The following is a 7,790-nucleotide window of genomic DNA, read 5'->3' on the forward strand; positions in this document are numbered from 1 at the left end:
ATCCAGCCATGGGACCAGCTCTCCTTCTTGGACCTCTAGGCTGCTAAACTTCTACCTCAGTTGCTCCACTGATTGGCTGCCACACCTTGGCAAGTAGCACTCCTTAGATGCTGTCCACTCTGAAGCTTCTCGCTCCCACCACTTCAGCTTTCTGCTCCATTCAGGCCAATGGTAGTACAACAAGAATTCGGCTTCAGCAGCTTTCCACAGCCCCTTTCGCCACTCCTCCAACTTGAGTTGGTTGAACACTACTGCTCCACCCATCCATTCTGGGGCCGGGGTTGGCTCCTTTTGTTCAATTTGCTCCTTGGGGCATGTCGAGGCCAGTCAGGTTACGAACCTGCTTTCGGCCCCAGCCAGAGTCCCGCTGGTTGAGCCCAACCTGGGTCTAGCCGGCTGCTCCATTTCAGGCATCTTCTCCTGAGTCTTCACTACCCCTTTGAAGGCTACCAGAAGGGCATAGGGGCTCAGGACCCCTTAATGAAATTGGAATTGTTTAGAGAGCTAGCTCAGTGTCAAAGTCCAGCTGAGAAGCCCAATAACGCAAAACCCCACAGACACCGCATTCTCTAATGTATTAGGCATTAACAAACCAATAAGATAGAAAGGAAGCTAGCTCTGAGAAACAGATAATTGAAAGAGTAAAACTTTCCCTCCCCTCTCTGACAGTTCAGGTCACATTGTCCAATTAATCTTTCAGCAATTTTTATGAGAAGAAACTTCAATCTGCTAAAACATCTCAGCAGTTTTGGTTCTCACGTCGATAAGGAGCACCTATGGATCCCAAACTCACCCTCCCCCCAGTAACTGTAAACAAGCCTAGAAACACAATGGCAGTCCTAAAGACAGTAGGGCTTGTAGCTTGAAACCAACAACCCCAGAAGAAAAACAGGGGTCATCTACAACAGGGCTTTTCAACTGGTAGTACGCGTACCACCAATGGTACATTGGCACCTGGCAGGTACACGACCATCATAGAGAAGTGGTAGCAGGGGAAGGGAATGAGCTGAACTGGTGGCAGCATCACACAAGCCTGAGAGAGACGGCTGGAGCTGCTGGGCTGCCGAGCTCAGCAGAAGCGCCAGGATCAGCACTGCTTTCCAGCTGATCAGTGCTTCTTCGGGACTGAAAGGGCTCGGCGGAAGCACCAAGATCAGCACCACTTTCCAACTGATCAGCGCTTCTTCGGGGCTGTCAGGGATTGATCCTGGTGCTTCTGCTGAGCCCAAAAGAAGCGCTGATCAGCTGGAACCCTGCCACTACTCCGCAGAAGGTAGATCCTCATCATCCCCAGCCCAGCAGGGGTCTTCCTGATGCACCATTGCAAACAAAGGGGAGCTCCGGTGAGGAGGAAGTGGAGGCAGAGGATTTAAGCAAGTTTAGCAACCGGAGTGGGGATCCCCCCCCAAAAAAAACAAACGTGCTTCATGGGTAACTTCCCAGTATGACAGAAGTGACCAAAACCTGACTTCCACTTCCGGATTGTGGCACCTCAGTCGTACAAAGAGACCTCTCTCTGTCGGCTGTTTTCCCTCCGCCGGTAGACCCTTAGGTGGGTCTTAAATTGCCCTGGAAGGGCGACTACCATTGAGGACGCTTTGCTTGGCTGCAGTGGAACGGTGGTTCCCCCTGCAGTCCGAACTAACTCTGTAGGGCCGACAGAAAAGAAGATCGGCCAATAAAATGGCCGATCACTTAGCTGCGCCAGTCGAAGTCAGAAAATCATCTAAGCATAAAGAACCACCGTGGTGAATCCGAGTGAGACCTTTCTTCCCTCTCTCTGTTCTGATTATTTGCCTGTAAAAAGTTTTTGATCACTTCCCTGTCTTAAGAGAGCTTCTATCTACTTGGGAAAGAAAGTTTTAAAAGAACTAAAATAATTAAAGCTTTATTGACTACTTGATTTTTCTTTCTGGATACCTAGGGGCCTTGAAAAAAATAAAATAAAAAAGAAACACTATATTTTTTACTCTATCTATTATATTGGAGATATTGGCTTTTGTTTTTTCTGCTTCTGAAAGAGATAAATTTTTACCTATTTGGAAGAAAGAGTTTACAATCCACTGAGGACATCTTGTGGCAAAAAATCCCATTACAACTCTATTTTCTTTTGCTATTTGATGAATTTGACTTTCAAATAAAGAGAAAAGATAAAAGATTTGTAACAACTGTGGTGAATTGGTTTATTAGAATTTTGGAGGTGGATATTTGTTGATCTTTTTGAAATATAGCTTTCATTAAAAGATTAAAGACTATTCTTTTGGAAAAAAAGTTTTATTGGTTTTTTTCCATTTTTATAAAAGCTTAGGACACAACGTGGTGGTCAGGGTGACAAATCAATTGAAGACAAAATCAGATAAGTATAGCTCAGATTAATTATCAAAAAATTCCTCTCTATTTCCTAGATATAATATTGCTTATTAAAATTAATAGAGTTTTAGGTAAAGTTCAATCAAGCAAAAGTCATCAATCCACATTGCGATTATAATAATCTATATCCTGTTTTTAAGCTTTACTAATTACAGTTCTCATACTCCAATTATGTTTTAATGAATATATAGTTGGGATTTCAGGTATCCTTAATGATAGATCATTCATTGAAACTATTTTTTTCTATCACAAATAGCTCTTCCTCTCTCTCTATTACAACATGATTATCATATTTAAAATAATAATATAACTCCAACAAATATAATTCTATTTTTAAGAATATATTCTGTCATTTCATCAATCTACGTCAATAAAAAAATCTTTTTAACCCCTTTAATAAAGTTTAGACCTTCAAATACTTATCAACTATAATATCAGAAAATTCCCATTCTTCATTCATTATTAAATCAGACAAAATCTCTCTCTCTATTACAGCATAATTATCATGTTTAAAATAATAATGTAAGTCCAACAAATACATTTCTATTTTTAAAAATATGTTCTATCATTTCATCTATCTACATCTATCAAATCTTTTAACCCCTAATAAAGTTTACTCCTAATAAAGTTTACTCCTTTAGCTATAACAGTAAATTCACATCCTTCATACGTTATTAAATCAGACAAAATCTCTAAAGCCTTTTTAATCCATCAAGTAACATTTTATATCACGTTTAAACCTAACTCTAGCTTTCTTTCTATGCCGGTTCCCATATTAAAGCTTTTCGGTTATCGAGCCTCAAAATTTGGTTACAAAAATTTCTGACCAATTCAAACTGAAAAGTTTTCTTCCCTTTCTGCCAATATCATCTGAACATTATATTCACTTTTATTCCATGTTATAGTTAAAAGTAAGTTATCCGCTTTGTTGTAATCTTCGAAGAATTGTATCTGGATGTCAATCTCTGTTGTTTTTGGAGGTTGAACTGAATCAATTACTGTGATTTCTTGGTCATCGAAGTTTTCCGTCAGTTATTTACAACTGACGGAAAACTTTGATGACCAAGAAATCATTGGTAAAATTAGTTGGCTCAGTGGTTTCCTCATTTTCTCCCAGTGTAAGTTCACAATTGGATTGTAAGCATAGTTCCTCTGTCTCTTAAATTGTATATTTTGATGTATAGAGGCCTGTTCAGGATTACTCTGCTCTTCCTCTATTAATCCTTGTTCTATAACTTGATTCATTATTGGAGAGTCAATTTGAAGTTCCAAAGTAGCATCTTTAAGTTTTCTCCAAGGTTTCAAATAGGTTTTGAAGTCTTCTGTGAATTCTAAAAATTTTTCCAGTATTAAATCATAGACAAGGTGTGGGTAACTTTCTTCCATTTTGGTGGTAGACTAGCCTATTCCTTTATTAGAGACTGTATTTGAAAAAAATCCACAAATGTCCGCCTCCAAAAGTCTAATAGCCAGCTTCATCACCCAGCTGTCAAGTTAACTTTTCTCTTCTATTATCATATGAAAGTCCAATCCCTCTTCAAATAACAAGTACATTTGTAATGTCACTTTTCGCCACCAGATGTCCTCAGTGGACTGTAAAGTCTTTTTTCCAAGTTAATGAAGTTAAAGAAATTTTTTTTCTTTCTTTAAAAAGTTAACAAGAGAGATATCTCCAGCATTATAAAAATTGAAGGTAACAGTGTCCACTTTTTCTTCTTTTCCCCTAAATATCCCCCCCAAAAAGAAATCCAATAGTAAAAAAAACAAGCAGAAAAACAAAAAATTCTTAATTTCTTTCTTTTTAGCTCTTTTTCCCATATAGGCAGCCGCCACTTTCTTTAAAAAGGGAAATAGTCAACAACTCTTTACAGGAAAGTAGTCAGGACAGTGAGAGAAGGGAAAGGTCTCACCCGGATTCACCAAGGTGGTTCTTCATGCTTGGATGGTCTTTTGACTTGCAATTGGTGCGGCTAGGTGATCAGTCATTTTACTGCCCGATCTTCTTCTCCGTTGGCCCTCAGAGTTAGCTCAGAGAGCTGGAGGAGCCGCTGTTCCTCCGCAACCGAGCTAAGCCTCCTCGACGGTAGTCACACCCTCCAAGGCAACTTTTGACCCATATAAGGGTCTACTGGCAGAGGGAAGCTAGCCGACGAAGAGAGGGATCTCTTCGTACGACTAGAGGTGCCACGATCCGGAACTGGAAGTCAAAAGATTAAAGACTATTCTTGATCAAAAATTACTTCACCATTGAAATGGAGGAACCTTATCCACAGCTCGACTATGAACTTATATTGGAAAAGATTTTGGAAACTACAAACTATATAAAAGCTTATATCAAATCTTGGAGAAAAATCAAAGATGATACTAGAGAACCACAAATTGACTTTCAACCATCGGTTCAAAATATAGACCAAAGAATAACGGAGGAAGAACAGAGTAACCCTAGAGAGGTTCTTACTCTACAAGATATACAACTGAATGAGACAGAGGAACTGCACTTACAATTTAATTATGAACTTACAGTAGAAACTAAACTTGTGTAGAAATTAATTCTACACAATCCTACTTACGACCTATGGAGAACAATGATGATCAAAGAATAACATTAACTGAGCTATTTGAGCTCCCCAAAATAACAGAGCTTGACATTCAGCTACAAGTCATTGAAAATTGTGATAATGTGGACAATCAACTAGCAACTACAATAAGGAATAAAATTGACTATACTATTCAGATGATATTGGAAGAAAGAAGAGAACTTTGATTATTTTGATGTATTGAGAAATAGCTTTACTCAAATGTTGAGGTTTGATGATGCAGAGGCTTTATTATGGAAACCAGCTTGGTATAGAAAGAAAGCTAGAGTTAGGTTTAAAAATGTGGCTTAAAATTCCACTGAATGGGTTAAAAAGATTGTTGACGCTTGGATTGTTTTAATAACAAATGAAATAGGTGATTTTATAAAAGGATATTTTTGTAACAATATTGAGTATTAGAAATGATAAATAGTTGGAGGGGTAAATGTTATTTAATTGATTGATAGAATATATATTTAAAATAGACAGAAATGTAGTCTTTTGGACTGATAACTTAATTTTAACCAAGATAACTATTTTGTAATAGAGGGAGAAGAGGAGGTATTTGTGATAAGAGAAGTAATAGCATTAATAAATGATGTATTAGTTTAAGCAATAGGCTATATCTAAAAAAATGTAAGGATGTTGTTTTTTGGGATAATATATTTACCTTAGATAGAATCATCATGATAGGGAAAAGAGAAATGAGGGATGCCCGAAGTGCTAATATGTCTATATAAGCTTAATTGGAATATGATAATTTTTAAAATAGTAAAGCTTAAAAACACGATTTGGATTCTTATAATTGAAATGTGATTGATGATCGATTGAATCGATTGAGCTTATTTTTACAAATGTAATAATTTCAATTGGTAAAATATTATGTGGGAAATAGAGAGGGAATTTCTAAAAAAATAATTTGTGTGATATATGTATGATTTTGTTTTAGGATAATTGATAGCCCAACCACCACATTGTTTCTCAAGCATTTTTATGTAAAAATGAAAAAACCAATAAAATTTATTCATTAAAAAAAAGAAAGAAAAGAAAAAAAGAAGTGACCAAAACCTGCTGCATCCACCCAGCAGACGGGGAGGGGGAATAAAAACCAAACACACACACACACACACACACACACACACACCACCTGCCAATCCTCAACAGAAATGCTAACAACAACAAAAACCTTGGACAGAAGGAAAAGCGCGGTCGGGAGGGCAGGGAGGTGTCTTGCTCGGCTGTGGCTTGGGGGGAGGGGGCAGCTTCACTCCCCCCAAATGCTGCCCTTTCACGAAAGCAGGATGAAAACTCAAAAAAAATGACAAGGGAAAAATGTTAAAACAGAAGAGTGTCTTGTGATGGCTTACTTCTCCACTTCCTTCTAGCAATTTAAATATGTAAAGACCACAAAAGAAAAAAATTGGCTTTCTTTCATTGTAATTCAGAAGCGAGGAATGGAGGATTTGGTGGGGAGGTTGGTTGTTTCAAAGGAAGGGAAAGAAGGGATTTGGGTCTGTGCGGGGCGCAGCAGATGAACGGTGATGGTGCGTGACTTCTGGTGTTGGGGAGGAGGTCTTTTTAAATTAGTAAAATGAGGCAAAAAATAAAAATCCCCCACTCCACCCCCAAGAGCTGGATCCAGATGTGATCTTTTTTTTTTCTTGTTCAGAAGAGACACTCTTCTGTTTTAACCTTTTTTCCTGGTTTTTCAGAGTTTTCATCCTGCTTTCATGAGAGGGCAGTGTTTGCGGGTGGTGAAGCTGCCCTCTTTCCCCTTCCAAGCCACCAGCCGAGCAATACGCCCACCTGCCTGTGCTCTTTCCCACCCAAGGTTTTCATTGTCGTGAGCATTTCTGTTGAGAATTGGCAGGGGGGGCTGTTTGGTTTTTATTCCCCCGTCTGCTGAGTGGTTGCAGCAGGTTTTGGTCACTTCTGTCATGCTGGGTGGTTACCCACGAAGCACGTTTTTTTGGGGGGGGGATCCCCACTCTGGTTGCTAAGCTTTCTTAAATCCTCTTCCTTCTCCTTCTCATTGGAGCCTCCCTTTGTCTGCAACGGTGGGGCAGAAAGACCCGTCAGGCCAGGGATGATGGGGATCTGCCCTCTGCAGAGTAGGGGCAGGGTTACTATGCTCCCTGTCAATCAGGTATGATTTTGTTTCTTTGCCTCCCCCTCCCTCCCCTGCTTGTAGCTGCCTCTGAGCCCCTCATTTTTGGAAGTTAGTATTGCCGGCATCTCTTTCTTCTGAGCCCCTCATACTGGGTAACTGTTGTCAGCCAAGAGCTGTTTTAAAGTTAGGGAATCTTTGGGGAAGGGCTTTTCAACCAGTGGTACAGGTACCACCTATGGTACATTGGCACCTGGCAGGTGGTACGCGACCATCCGAGAAAAGTGGTAGCAGAGGAGGGGAATGAGTTGAACCGGTGGCACTGCACAGGCCTGAGCAAGAGATGGCTGGAGCTGTCAGAGCTCAGCGGAAGCACCAGGATCAGTGCTGCTTTCCAGCTGATCGGTGCTTCTTCAGGGCTGTCAGGGCTCAGTGGAAGTGCCAGGATCAGCGCCAGGCTGCAGCTGGAGCTCAGCACTGATCCTGGTGCTTCTGCTGAGCCCAGAAGAAGCGCCGATCAGCTGGAATGTTGCAGCATCTTCAGGGTCTTGTGATTTACATTCAGATGCTTGGCAACTGATTCATATTTATGACGGTCACAATGTCCCAGGGTCATGTGAAGTGACCAAAACCTGCTGCAACCACCCAGCAGACGGGGGGAATAAAAACCAAACACCACCCCACCCCACCCCGACTGCCAATCCTCAACAGAAATGCTCACAACAATGAACACCTCG

This window comes from Crotalus tigris, unplaced genomic scaffold (assembly GCF_016545835.1).
Source record: "Crotalus tigris isolate CLP2741 ecotype Arizona unplaced genomic scaffold, ASM1654583v1 scf7180000024208.28396, whole genome shotgun sequence".
In the NCBI taxonomy this organism is placed as follows: domain Eukaryota; kingdom Metazoa; phylum Chordata; class Lepidosauria; order Squamata; family Viperidae; genus Crotalus; species Crotalus tigris.